We start from the raw sequence: 14696 nt of genomic DNA, 5'->3' as shown, positions 1-14696 counted from the left end.
GTATCTATTTCTAAAATTTTACATCAAGGACTCAATTTAAATGTTTCAAACATGATTTATATTTACAGAAATATAACAATTATTATTAAAGCTTCCACTTTTGGGGACATAACTATGTGGTAACTCATGCTCTAAGAGCTTTTCAAGGTCTTACTTGTATCATTCACTCCTCACTGCACCTCCCACTTGGCAGATTCATAATAAGCAGTGAACAACACATAGGAGCTACAATGGATCAAGAGCCAGGCTCCTGGCTGGCTGAAGACTAGGGCTGAGGCACAGGAGGGAAGATGGGACAATCCAGGGGAATGGGAAGGTTAGTGGAGGAAGCCCTATGAGGCCTTGAAGAGAAATGTGCCCACTGCTCTTTTCCTTTTCCTTCTCTCTACCCTTGGGACATGCTTCCCCTCCCTCCTCAGGTCCACTCACCATGGCTTCTTTCACACGCACTCCTATTCAAGTAGCTCTCTGGTCTGTTCTCTCTTTCCCTTCACTCTTAGATAGAAGTATCCCATTTTCTCATTTAGTAGCTCTTTCTCCATCACTCTTCTCATCCTGATTATCTCTTTTCCTCCCCATCCTTTCACTCTTCCTTCTCTCTTAGGCTCCCTCATCTCTGTTATTCTCTAGAAATAGCCATAATATATAAATTATAGATAACCTTAGCATAAATGCTTAAAAATAAAAGTTGTACATTTCCCTGAACTTGCTATAAAAAGTAGTTGAGATGAACACTATTGGCTTCCTCCCTACCTTGCCCAGAGGGAAAAAATTCAATATTGCCATAAGTCATTTTGAACTGATAGAAAATGAATTTATTTTAGATTTGTTTGTTGTGTTTTCTATTGGTCTGTGATTTAAAAAAAAAACAAAAAGCAAGTTTTCCAACACTTTTCTAAAGGTTAAATATTAGTCAAAAACAACAGAAAACTTGAGAGAGAAAAGAACTTGAAAAGAAGTGTTGCTATTTATCTGAAGAAAAGGAGTTAAGGTATATGAGTCTAGGACTCATCCACAACAAATAAGAATTTTTAAAACTCCCCAACTTTGGGTCATGGCAAGTGGTCAGCTCATTAATCTAAAAGCTCAACTTGATTGACAGTAAATACTACCATTGCTCAATCCTTCCCATAAGGTGGCCACCAGCAACCACTTCACCACCTGCCTTCAACACAATATTCCTGTACATACTTTCTCCAGGATATATACATAATTCTGTAATGTGACTTCAGAAAAATTAAAAATAGATTGTTATCACTGATGTGATAGCTAAAAAACTAGCTAAAAACTGAAAAGGGGGCTTGGGTTCTAGCTCTGACTCTGCTCTATGTAGCTGAGTCAACTTGGAGAAGTCTTCCTAAATGCTTTATGTCTAAAATGAGAGGGTGAAACGAGATGATCCTCAAAGGTCTTTAAGTTTAACAAACTGGTTCCATCAAAATAGCTCAGAAAATAAATACTCCCAAATAAAATTATTTTCCTAAAATAAAATGTTTTCACCCCTGTAGTATCTCTGGGCCTGACCCTTTCCTTGCAGGCAACTGAAGCCACTTAGTGACCATGGAAATCCCAACTTCCAGCTCTGACAAGCCCATTTCAAGAGGGCAAACCTCTGTCCCTATTGAGTTAGTTGTGACTGTAGTCTGTTCCCCATTCCACCCAGACCTACTAAAGTCTGAGAACACAGTAAGTCCTAAGGAAACGCTAGGAAACTAAAAGGCAGAGCTTCTCAGACAATGTGGTGATCATCAGTTCTTTGAATCCAAAAGTGTATTTCCATTTTATCTTCCTCCTTTGAGTGATCCATTATAAAGGAAACCTAGCATGAAGCATTACAAATATACCTCACTATCCAAATTTATTTGGTCTTTGAATTGGATAGCTTATCACGGAATCAGTTTCATCCCACTGTTTTAGATGACAAATAGCAACAATTTAGATACAGGGATTTACCTAAAAATTTATCTGAACCTATTAAGTTGTTGAGTTCAGATAGAGAGAGTTTGAATAGTAGTGTATACACATATTTCTTCAGTGTCTCAAAAAGAAAAAATTCTTTACTGGTGTTTTGAGGTGTCCAAACAGAAAAGGGAGAAGCCAGGATCTTTACCCACTCAAAGAGCTTAACAAGCGTCACCAGAATGTCTTAACACTAAATTGCAAAACTTAAGCAATTTACTTTTTTCTTATCAATGGTATTAGAGCCATTACCTACAATTTAGATCAAATAACAGAAATTTAGAATAGCTGAATTCATGTAACATTGCATGTTTTATTCCACAGGAACACTAACACAAGCTCTAAACATTTTAGAATAAATCAGTGAAATTTCTGTCTAAAACATCTATGATGGAAAAAGTACTTTGACACAGGTCTATAACACTACTTAATACATAAGTAATGTCATCACTCGGTATCTTAAATGCAAAGGAAAAATTTTAAATATATATATATAAATATATATATTGTTCCTAAAGTTAAGCCCAACTTAAGTATAAAGTCCAATTTAAGTATAAAAGAAGAACACAATCAAGATTTTTTTTAATCTTTCTACTTAAAGAACATTTTTAAAACAATATTGTCCATGTGAGTTAATGTGTACAATTTTCTGAGTGATAGAATTTTATGTTAGGAGAAGCCATCAAGTAAATCAAGTATTGTGTGCCTTATTACTTACTTACATCCTTAAACACTCTCAAAATGAAGGTCTCTAGATTACTCTGGTCCTTGAAATACATCAGCTAAACCAAGGAACCAGAATAATGTATTTTATGAGGACTCAAGGTCAAAGATGTTATATTGCTAGGACACACAATCATTTTGTGATTTTAGCAATGGGGCATGAAATTAAACAATACAGTTAGCTCAAGAATCTGAGGGTAATTGTTTCTTCACTCAGTAAACAGATCCTGGCCTTAACAACACATTCAAACAAAATTCCAGATGGATTTTAAAAGTTAAATTAAAAAATATGAAACTACAAAAATATTTATCTGCCCTTGGGATGGAAAGAACTTTTGCTGCAATAAAGCAATAGAGGACAAAGCAAAGGATCTCTAAGTTAAACCACAAAAAAATTTTAAACTTGTTCTACGCTTTAAAAATACATTACAGTAAAAAGAACAAACTGGGAAAACCTTGGCAACCAACATAAATATATGATTTAAGTTGAATCATATGAAGTTGTGGATATTCAACTGTTTTTGACCTACAAAAACAATTTTGTAGTTTCCTCTACTATGTAAAGAACTCTTACAAGTCCTCTACTATGTAAAGAACTCTTACAAGTCAATGAAAATGAGTATATCCCGAAAGAAAAAGGTCAAAGAAAATGTACAATTCACTTGAATCAGCAACTTAAAGGTTAAATAATCTATGGAATTAAAACTTTTATGTAGTTCTCTTTTTCTGACAAAGCCAATCTATAAAATGAGCAACTTGAAAGTATTTGAAATACAGCTCAAAAGATAAAAAATGAACAGTTTCTTTTGCTAATACAATAAAACAAATGAATAATAGCTTTAAAAACAAATGAAAAGAACATGCACTGAATCTAATGGTTCTTGTCCAGCTGCACTTTATGCAAAATAAAAATATTTTAAGTTATCAAATCATCAAAGTCTGGTTTTTATCATGATACACAGATATCAAAGAAATCTTAAAAACTTAAATTTTGGATTCTTTCATGCCTTTACCAAAATAATACTGAAACAGAAAACAAAAAGTAGGAAGGTGCATGATTTTCATCTAGTCTCTTTTTTATTTACTATCTGCCTCTCATTTCTCTACTGTATTTAAATTGCTCATCATTCATTCACTCATTCATTCATTCATCAAATATTTTCAAACACCTGTTATATGCAGGATGCCATTTGAAGTGCTATAGAGCATACACAGATAAAATCAGAAATTAGCTGAAAAAGATTGCAACCCTGTAAAAGAATAAGACATGCACCTCGATAAGTATGCATGGGGTGGAAAACATAAGAGCTATAAGACAAGTATAAAGTACTTTAGCGTTCAGAAGTAGGAATGTCATTTCTAGCCAAGGGGATCAGGGAAATTTTGATGGAGGAAACAAAAGCTTAAGCTGGACACTGAAATTCAGTCTATTCTTCAGATTATTTCTGAAATCTGAATTAACTCACATGTGATTTGTAAGCAAGGAAATGATGTCAATAGAACTTTGAAGTTGGTTCATACTCTTTTACCCATCACCTGAACGTTTTGAACCTCCAAGTAGTAGCAGAAAAATATAGTACATGGCTATATACAAAGCACCATTATTCCACTGTTCTTTTTGGCTCATATGCCAAAATTTTTTGCAAATATGTCCTGGATTGAAAGTGCTTCTTACATGGTTCTCATGTTCAGTTTGTCTTTTGCTCTTTTTTCCTCAATGCTTCCTTCACGCTACCATCATCTTTCTATTTAAAAGTAAAGTGCTATTTTATATGACTGTTATTTGGGTTTGGCTTGTTTGTTTGATTGATTAGTTTCTTGGTTGGTTGGTTCGCTTTGCTTTGCTTTTTTGGTGCTCCAATCACAGTTGTATAAATTTTAAGTGATCTGCCCCACAACAATTTATTTTGCTTGTTTGGTTGTTTTTTACTTGACATATAGTTGATTTACAATGCTGTGCCAATCTCTGCTGTACAGCAAAGTGACTCAGTTTTACACATATAGACATTCTTTTTTTTAATATTCTTTTCCATATGGTTTATCCCAGAAGATTGGATATAGTTCCCTGTGCTATACCATAGGACCTTGTTGTTTATACATTCTAAATGTGGCAATTTATTTTTAAAGACTTCTTACTGTTAACTTGTAATTTATTACATTATAACATAAATATCTGTAGTATTTGAGCCTTTGGGATTTGGAGAACAGGTGTGAAGAACATTCAGCATGGAGAACATGAGAGAAGAAGAGGGAGAAAAGTTTAGACTATGTATGAGAAAGAACAAGCAACCTGGATACAACATTCATTGAATAAAAAAAAAAAAAGAGGAAAGAGACTTGGGAATAAAGCCATCTAAAGATCTTAAGCTTTAATCTATGTAATTGTGGAACCAGTAAAGACTTTTGAGCTAGTGAGTGACATGAGCAAAATATGCTTTAAAAAGATGTACCCTAAAAGACTCAATATAGTTTAAAATGTTGATTCTCACCAAAATGATTCATAATGTAACACAATCCAAATGAAAATCCCAAAAAGCTTTTTTTTGTAGAAACTAACAAGCTGATTTCCACATTTCTATGGAAGTACCCAAAAAAACACCTAGAATGGCAAAACAATCTTGAAAAAAAGAATAGAGATGGAGGGCTTTCATAAACTGACTTCAAGACACACTATAAATCTATAGTAATTGAGGAAAAGGACTTGTGTCCTCTGCATATAAAGAACTACTATAACAAATGACCAAGACACACACACACACACACACACACACACACACACACACACGCATACAAAATTCAACTGGGCAAGACTTGCATAGATATTTCACAGAGTAAAGTATAAAAACTGTCAACAAGCTAAGAAAAAATGCTCAATATTATTAGTCATTAGGGAAATGCAAATTAAAATCACAATTTGCTACCACCACACATACATCAGAATGTCTAAATTTAAAAGACTGACTGCATTAAATGCTGGAGAGGATGTGGAGCAACCAAAACTCTTATATATCACTGGTGGGAGTGTAAAATGGTTTAACTAATGTGCAAAAAAGTTTGGCAATTTCTCATTAGACTAAACATATACCAACCCTCTAACCCAGCAATTTTACTCCTAGTTATTTATCTAAAATAAATGAAAACATATGTCCACAAAAAGGCTCATACATAAAATGAGATAAACAAGTTATGATACATTCATTGAATGGAACATTACTCAGCAGCAAAAAATAAACCAACACTGGTACATGCAACAACAAAAAGTGAATGTTGAAAAATATTATGCTGAAAAAAATGACAGACATAAAAAGTACATACTGTGTGATACCATTTATATGAAGTTCTAGAACAGGCAACACAAATCTATTATGAAAAAATATGAACAGTTGTTACTTGGAAGCAGGGGAGAAGCGGATTATTAACTGGAAAGGGACACAGGGAAAATTTCTGTGATGGAAATGTTCTATAACTTGAGAGAACTATGGGTTACACAGGTGTATATCCGTTTGTCAAAACTGTACAGTTAAGGTTTGTGATTCCCAATGTATATAAATTTTACCTTTAAAAAAGGAATTAAAAAATGGGGTAGGCAGAGGGGTAGAAAAAGCCAGCATGCCAGAACACAGATAAGTGCTGAAGCTGAGCACTGGCTACAAGGGAGTTCATGATGCCATCCACTTACTTTGTATATATTTAAACTTTTCCATGATACAAAAATTGGGGGTTCAAAAAGAAGCAAAGTGTATACATACTACACAAATACATATAAAGTGATACTATCAACACAAAATACTTTTAGTGATAACGTATAAAATCTACCTTGACATGAGCTGGGACCTGCCTCACATTTTAGCACCCATTCCCACCCTTATTCACACATGCATAAACAGACACACAGAACTTTTAAGTGTGTGTGTGTGTGTGTGTGTGTGTGTGTGAAATAGAGAGAGATGATTTATGTGAATACTAGGTATTTTTAAATACTTTGTTGACATATAGCTACTTAAATGAAGCAACAATTCCACAGCAACTGATTCACTGGTAAAAAAAAAACTAACAAGCCAATGTGTGGGCCCATCAATGTTACCCTTTCCCCCCCAAGTAATTAAAGGCATCATTATTTTTTGATGTTAACACTGACTCCTCTTTTAGAAAGTATCTCTTCCACAGAGATACTACTTACTTACTACCTTCAAATAAAATAGACCACTTTACTATACCCACTAAATAATACTTTTATAATAGCACCTGCAAAATGTTATAGCATTTCTTTAAATTTTTGCATGTTAGTCACCTTTAACCAGGCTGCTAATTCCCTCAGGGCAGGAATTATGTGACACTGAATTTGTGTCCCTCAATGCCAGACACAATGACTTCATCTATATGAAATTTTCCAAAAGAATTCAAAATTCACCTCTAATACTAAGTCATAAGCAAATACAAAAATGCCACAACATTCCATATACCAATCAATAATTATAGACTAACAAGTAAATCTAAAAGACCTCTGTAATTGTCCATAATACTTTAAATGGAACCCTTTAGATCAATATAGGATAAACCCAACTTTATTTACAGTTATCTAATGTCCCTTCCTTATTCCTTCTAATCATCAAATAATAAGACAATGCCAAAAGGAGTGGGAAGATAAGAATATGCAGGTGGTAGCTCTAACCTGGCACTGAGCCTTGAACGTATGAATGCCAAGAAAGCTAGTATGCAAATATAGTCTCTCCCAAGGAAAATAAGAACATTTTCTAAAGTAAAAGTTCAAAGCAATGAATCTTTCCATAAATAAAACTAGATGTTGGAGTCCTTCCCTGATGCATGAAAGAAGACATGATTTGGTGCCATAATTTTCTAATGTATTAAGCCCTTACCGGAATTAAGTCAGGCATTAAGGAAACCACCTGTGTATTTTTAGCTCTTATGTGTTGAGGAGTTACTTTTGCAATTTTTAAAAATAATTAGGCCTTGTTTGTCCTTCTCTGTATGACCATCTCTCAGGTAAAGCTTCATATCAATACCTTTTGACATACATAGTTCGTACTGAATACAAAATCTGGGAGCCAGGAAGAATCAAGCGTAGAATCTAAGTTTCCTGATGTACAGTGAAGTATATTTTTGCCCACCATTCCATGTTGACTTCCCAAGAATGGAAAATTTAAAACAATTTTTAAGGTGTAATTTGAGGTTTGTGTAAATGGTTTTTAGTTATTATTGCTATCCACAATTAGCCTCGATAATCAAGAGCTGGATTATTTAATGCGAGAGACATGGTAATTAGAATGCCCAAGAAAAGGACAAGTAAAATGGGGGAGCCAAGGCCAGAGTACAAACATATCATAGTAAAAATAGCTCTGCCAAAAGAAGTTGTCACAGCAAATTGCAGAAATTACAGAGGCTGTAGTTGGGTAGACTGAACAAAATACCGCTTGTAGTAAAATTTCTAAGCATCAAAAACTCAGACATGAGCTTGCTCTTTCAAACCTCTCTTATTAGACTTACTAGAAAGTCACACAAGACTGCTAAATCTGGCTAATTATGTTCACAAGACTGAACAGGTAAATTGCTAACCAGAAAAAAAAAGAAAAGATATAACTTCTAGAAGTGCCTATTTTGTACTGGGGAAGCAAAATACATTTATAAGGACTTAACTCTAACCGCTTTCATTATTGAAAATTATGTGTTTATTTAGAACTTACTGTATCCAGGCATCATTCTAGATGTTATAGATAGATAGGCAGATTACACTGGTCATTTTCCTCAAAGAACTTAAAGTACAGTGGCCATTACAGATATGTAAATCAAACAAGAATGTGTGAGATGTATGAAGCATGCTCTGATGAATGATGGATGTAAGCAAGGGAACCAATAAAAACAAAGTGAAAGAATATCAAAATCAGACAGTAAGCAGACAGAATGCTTTCTAGAGGAGATAACACAAGCAGGAATTGGATAAGAGAAGGAGCAGGGTATTCCAGCAAAGCATTTTCCTTAAAGGGGACACACACACACACACACACACACACACACCCTGCATAGAGTACACGGCGTTCAGGAGGTGTTTTACCAAAGCCAGAACCAAACAGATATTCAACAAATATCTATGTGAGTATCAAAGATGTGTCAGAGATCGTTCTCAAATTGAGTACCAGTGAAGAAACAACACAAAAATCTCTGTCCTCCAGGAGCTCACATTCTGGTAAGGAGAGGAAAAACAATGAACAAAAGAAATAAATATATAGTAATTTCAAAGGTGACAGGCGCTATGAAGAAAAAGTAAGCAGGTAAAGTGAGCCTCAAATTGGACCTAGAAAGAAAGACATGAGTTGCATAGGCTGGGGAGGGCATTCCAGAACAGTGGAACAGCATTAAGTATCAAGATACACCTGTTTCCATCAGCCAGAAAGTCTATTTCTCCCCAAGGGGATTCATATGGAAAAGTGGGGGTGATAAAAATTAAAGATGGTAAAAATACAAAGGCTTTGAATGCCCTGCAAAGAATTGTAGACCTTACACCACAAGCAATAGGAAACCACTGAAAGATCCCAATGGAGGAGAAACAATAAATTTTCTCAGTACTCCTCAATTTCATGTAGTATTTGACAGAACTGATCATGTCCCTCCCGTTCACTCATTCCATAGGCACTCACTGTGCGGCTACATGATACTGTGTTAAAAACAATACTTTTAAATTAATACTATATTACATGTCATAAAAGGTTACAGAGGTGTGGTTCATCTCTGGTCACTAAGGAAGATAGGTGCTTATATTCCATTCTAGATAACACAAGACCCTATGTGCTAAGTAATATAATGAATGAACAAAGTTCAATAGTAACATAGAAAAGGACACTATAAAATGTTAATATTATGAAACCAAGAATGGAGAATTTGAAAAACAAATAGGATGTAAACAAAAGGAGATGGACAGAAAAAAGGTATTTCAGGTGGAGAATTTTAGAGGGACACAATCATATGTCATCTCAAGTGCAGTATGGCAAGAAATCATAAGAGCTTTTCTGCATCAGAGTTAATTCACAAAAAATGCAAATCTTTCTGGGCCACATTACTTTCCTTCCAAAATTAAAATAGCTTTTATCATTATATATCCTGTGGGGAAAAGTGTATTTCTTACTATTTAGATTAACATTTTTTTTGTTGTTTTGTTTTTCTGGGGTTTTTTGGGTTTTTTTTTTTTTAGACTAACATTCTATTGAAGAATGTCGGTGGGAAAAAATAATGATCACTATTTTAAGCAATTAAAATGTTAACATCAATATACAGATATTTTTAGGAGAAAAATCAAGGCAGCTTTCGAACACATCATGCAGTAAACAAGGCAGGTAAGTGAAAAGTGTCTGTAAATACAAATGGGCCAGACTATGACAGATCTTGAAGGCTGTGAGCACTCTCTTTTAAGTAAGGCAATAACAGAATTAGACAACATTTTAGAAATGGGACCTTTTTTTAAATGCAAGTCTAATCACACCATTCCCTGGATCAGAAAACTCCAGTGATTTCCCATTTAAAAATCAAAATCCTGGGACTTCCCTGGTGGTCCAGCGGTTAAAACTCTGTGCTCCCAATGCAGGGGGCCCGGGTTTGTTCTCTGGTCAGGGAACTAAATCCCACATGCTGCAACGAAGATCTCGCACGTGGCAACGAAGATCCGCGTGCCACAACTAAGATCGGGCGCAGCCAAATAAATAAATAAATATTAAAAGCAAAATAAAATTAAAATAAAAATCCTTTAAATTAAGCTATGACCCCTGCTTATTTGACCTGTAGTCACTTCCCTCCCCCACCCATGCTTCCCAGCCCTCCATTCCCTATCCTTCTACTGACTTCCCTCTTCCACTTCGTAGGAATTGTCATTCTCCATTCCCCTTTAGTACCTGGTATACTCTTCCTCCCCTCCCTTTAAAAAGGATCTTTCTTTAGCTCAAGTCTACTCATCCTTCAGATTTCAACTCAGAAAATTTTCCTAGGACCTCACATTCTAGGTGAGGTCCCTTGTTTACATGCTCCCAAAGAACAAGGTACTACTATTCCTCCAGGATTTTTCACTATTGAAATAATATCTTCATCTGTGTAATTATGTATTTAATATCAGTCTTCCTCACTACAAGTTCCATAAATTCAGTGACTATGATAGCTTTGCTCATAAACGTATCTCCAGAACCTAGCACAGTACCTGGCACAGAGAGGGAGGCTAAATAAACATTCACTGAATTAATTAAATGAAGAAAGCGAAATAATTCTTTGCTGTGGTGGAATGCATTCTAGGATGCATCCATGCATTCTAGGATGTTTACCACCATCCCTGCCCTGAACCCACTAAATGCTAATAAAAACTCTCTCTCCTCTTTGTGTTATGACAACCAAAAATGTCTCCAGGCATTGCCAAATGTCCCCTAGGTAGTAAAATCTCTCCCAGATGAGAACCACTGAGCTAGGAGATAATATATCCTGGTCTGCAAAGGTCAGTCCCAGTTTATGCCTGTTGTCCTGGTACAGTTATTAACACCATCCCCTTTCACTCTCAGAAGTATCCCAGTTAATAAATTATATTGTCATCCTACCTGGGTGTATCTATATGGGTTCTCTTGTCCAGACCAAGTGAACTATTATGTACATAATGACCATGGTATTTCTTCTAACCTAGCAGAAATTATAGCATTATTTCCAAGAACTATGGTTTAAAACAAAACAAAACAAAAAACTACCTTTGTATTAGGCTTTGAAATTAATGCAAATAGTACAATGACAGTGGACAGAAGAAACACAGCAGAGATACAAAGAATAATAAATAGTATATGATGATCAATTAAATGTGGGAAAAAGAAGTCAAAGAAAATCCCTAAGGTTGAGCGTGAGAGAGCTGGATATAAAGACATCTATCAAGATTAGATATACAATAGAAGGTGGGTTGTATTTTGTGCAGTGAATGGGGAGAAGATGAAGGTAGTAAGCTTGAACTTTTAAGCACCCCCCCCAATACTCAGGTGATACCCACCAGACATGCGGAAGCACAGGACTTGCAGGGACACAGAGCTTTGCTGGGATGTGCTCCGCTCCTTTGGCTCCAGTGCCACTGGACTTCTCCCACTTGTCTACTCCTTGTTTTCTTCAAGGGCTCTTCTTCCTGCTTCCTAATTTTGAGAATCCCTAAACACTACTCAAACTTCTCTGCTTCCCACTCTCTGTTAACTCTGAGAATTCATTCTGTTAGCTATTACCTCTGTGATAACAATTGTCAGTCTCACTCACAGCCTGTAATCTCAAATATCATGTGACCAGATCACCTGAGTACTTCCACTAGGATTACTTAACTTTCATGTGTATAAGTCTTTTCAGTTTAAAAACAACTTTCATGGGGGGGATGGGGGGGACCTTCAAGATGGCGGAGGAGTAAGACGTGGAGATCATCTTCCTCCACACAAATACATCAAAAATACATCTACATGTGGAACAGCTCCTACAGAACACCTACTGAACGCTGGCAGAAGACCTCAGACTTCCCAAAAGGCAAGAACTCCTCACACATACCTGGGTAGGTCAAAAGAAAAAAGGAAAAACAGAGACAAAAGAATAGGGACGGGACTTGCACCTCTGGGAGGGAGCTGTGAAGGAGGAAAACTTTCCACACACTAGGAAGCCCCTTCACTGCAGGTGGTGGGGGGTGGGCAGGGGGGAAGCTTTGGAGCCAGGGAGGAGACTGCAGCAACAGGGGTGCAAAGGGTAAAGCGGAGAGATTCCCGCACAGAGGACCGGTGCCCACCAGCACTCACCAGCCTGAGAGGATTGTCTGCTTACCAACCGGGGCGGGCAGAGGCTGAGAGCTGAAGCTCGGGCTTCAGAGGTCAGATCCCAGGGAGAGGACTGGGGTTGGCTGCTTGAACACAGCCTAAAGGGGGCTAGTGCGCCACAGCTAGCTGGGAGGGAGTCCGGGAAAAAGTCTAGAACTGCCTAAGAGGCAAGAGACCATTTTTCCGTGGTGCGCGAGGAGAGGGGATTCAGAGGACAGCCTAAACAAGCTCCAGAGACGGGCACAAGCCGTGGCTACCAGCGCGGACACCAGAGACGGGCATGAGATGTGAAGGCTGCGGCTGCAGCCACCAAGAATCCTGTGTGCAAGCACAGGTCACTATCCACACCTCCCCTCATGGGAGCCTGTGCAGCACACCACTGCCAGGGTCCCGTGATCCAGGGACAACTTCCCCGGGAGAACACACAGTGTGCCTCAGGCTGTTGAAGTGTCACGCCAGCCTCTGCCACCACAGCTCGCCCCATATTCCAAATATAACTACCATACCCCTCTCTGCCCCAAGCCTGAGTGAGCCAGAGCCCCCTAATCAGTGGCTCCTTTAACCCTGTCCTGTCTGAGCAGGGAACAGACACCCTCAGGTGACCTACACACACAGGCGGGGCCAAATCCAAAGCTGAACCCCAGGAGCTGTGCAAATAAAGAAGACAAAGGGAAACCTCTCCCAGCAGCCTCAGAAGCAGCGGATTAAATCTCCACAGTCAACTTGATGTACCCTGCATCTGTGGAATACCTGAATACACAATGAATCATCCCAAATTGAGGAGGTGTATTTTGGGAGCAACTATAGACTTGGGGTTTGCTTTCTGCAAGTAATTTGTTTCGCGTTTTATGTTTATTTTAGTTTAGTATTTAGAGCTTAATCATTGGTACATTCCTTTATTGATCTGGTTCCTATCTTCCTTTTATATATATATATGTTTTTTCCTTTTTCTCTTTTTGTGAGTGTGTATGTGTATGCTTCTTTGTGTGATTTTGTCTGTATAACTTTGCTTTTACCATTTGTCCTACAGTTCTGCCTGTCCGTTTTTTGGGGGTTTTCTTTTGTATAGTTTTTAGTGCTTGCTGTCATTGGTGGATTTCTTTTTTGGACTGGTTGCCCTCTTCTTTTATTTTTTTTTAATTACTTTTATTATTTTTTATTTTTAATAACATTTTTTATTTTAATAACTTTTTTCTTTGTTTGTTTCTTTCTTTCTTTTCTCCCTTTTCTTCTGAGCCGAGTGGCTGACAAGGTCTTAGTGCTCTGGCTAGAGGTCAGGCCTGAGCCTCTGAGGTGGGAGAGGTGAGTTCAGGACATTGGTCCACTACAGACCTCCCAGCCTCACATGATATCAAATGGTGAAAAGTCTCCCAGAGATCTTCATCTCAATGCTAAGACCCAGCTCCACACAACAACCAGCAAGCTCTACTGCAAGACACCCTATGCTAAACAACTAACAAGACAGGAACACAACCCCAGCCATTAGCAGAGAGGCTGCCTAAAATCATAACAAGTTCACAGACAGTCCAAAACACAACCAAATATGGTCCTGCCCACCAGAAAGACAAGATCCAGCCTCATCCCCCAGAACACAGGCACCAGTACCCTCCACCAGGAAGCCTACACAACCCACTGAACCAACCCTATGCACTGGAGGCAGACACCAAAAACAATGGGAACTACAAACCTGCAGCCTGCGAAAAGGAGACCCCAAACACAGTAAGTTAAGCAAAATGACAAGACAGAGAAATACACAGCAGATGGAGGAGCAAGGTAAACACCCACCAAACCAAACAAATGAAGAGGAAATAGGCAGTCTACATGAAAAAGAATTCAGAGCAATGACAGTAAAGATGATCCAAAATCTGAGAAACAGAATGGAGAAAATACAAGAAACATTTAACAAGGACCTAGAAGAACTAAAGAGCAAACAAACAGTGATGACCAACACAATAAATGAAATTAAAAATTCTCTAGAAGGGATCAATAGCAGAATAACTGAGGCAGAAGAACAGATAAGTGACCTGGAAGATAAAATAGTGGAAATAACTACCTCAGACAGAATAAAGAAAAAAGAATGAAAAGAACTGAGGACAGGCTCAGAGACGTCTAGGACAACACTAAATGCACCAACATTCGAATTATAGGGGTCCCAGAAGAAGAAGAGAAAAAGATAGGGACCGAGAAAATATTTGAAGAGAT

General features: G+C 37.3%; 1 protein-coding gene across 1 annotated transcript in view; it reads right to left on the bottom strand.

Moving 5' to 3' along the window:
* Positions 1 to 14696, bottom strand: part of LOC112394249 (protein PTHB1) — a gene marked incomplete at its 3' end in the record, with an annotated part of 222556 nt that overhangs the window by 55403 nt on the left and 152457 nt on the right. The gene's annotated exons all lie outside the window — the stretch shown is intronic.

This window comes from Neophocaena asiaeorientalis, unplaced genomic scaffold (genome assembly GCF_003031525.2).
Source record: "Neophocaena asiaeorientalis asiaeorientalis breed wild unplaced genomic scaffold, Neophocaena_asiaeorientalis_V1.1 scaffold612, whole genome shotgun sequence".
Classification (NCBI taxonomy): domain Eukaryota; kingdom Metazoa; phylum Chordata; class Mammalia; order Artiodactyla; family Phocoenidae; genus Neophocaena; species Neophocaena asiaeorientalis.
The sequence above is the reverse complement of the archived record's forward strand: the minus strand, read 5'-3'. Positions and strand labels throughout refer to the sequence as shown.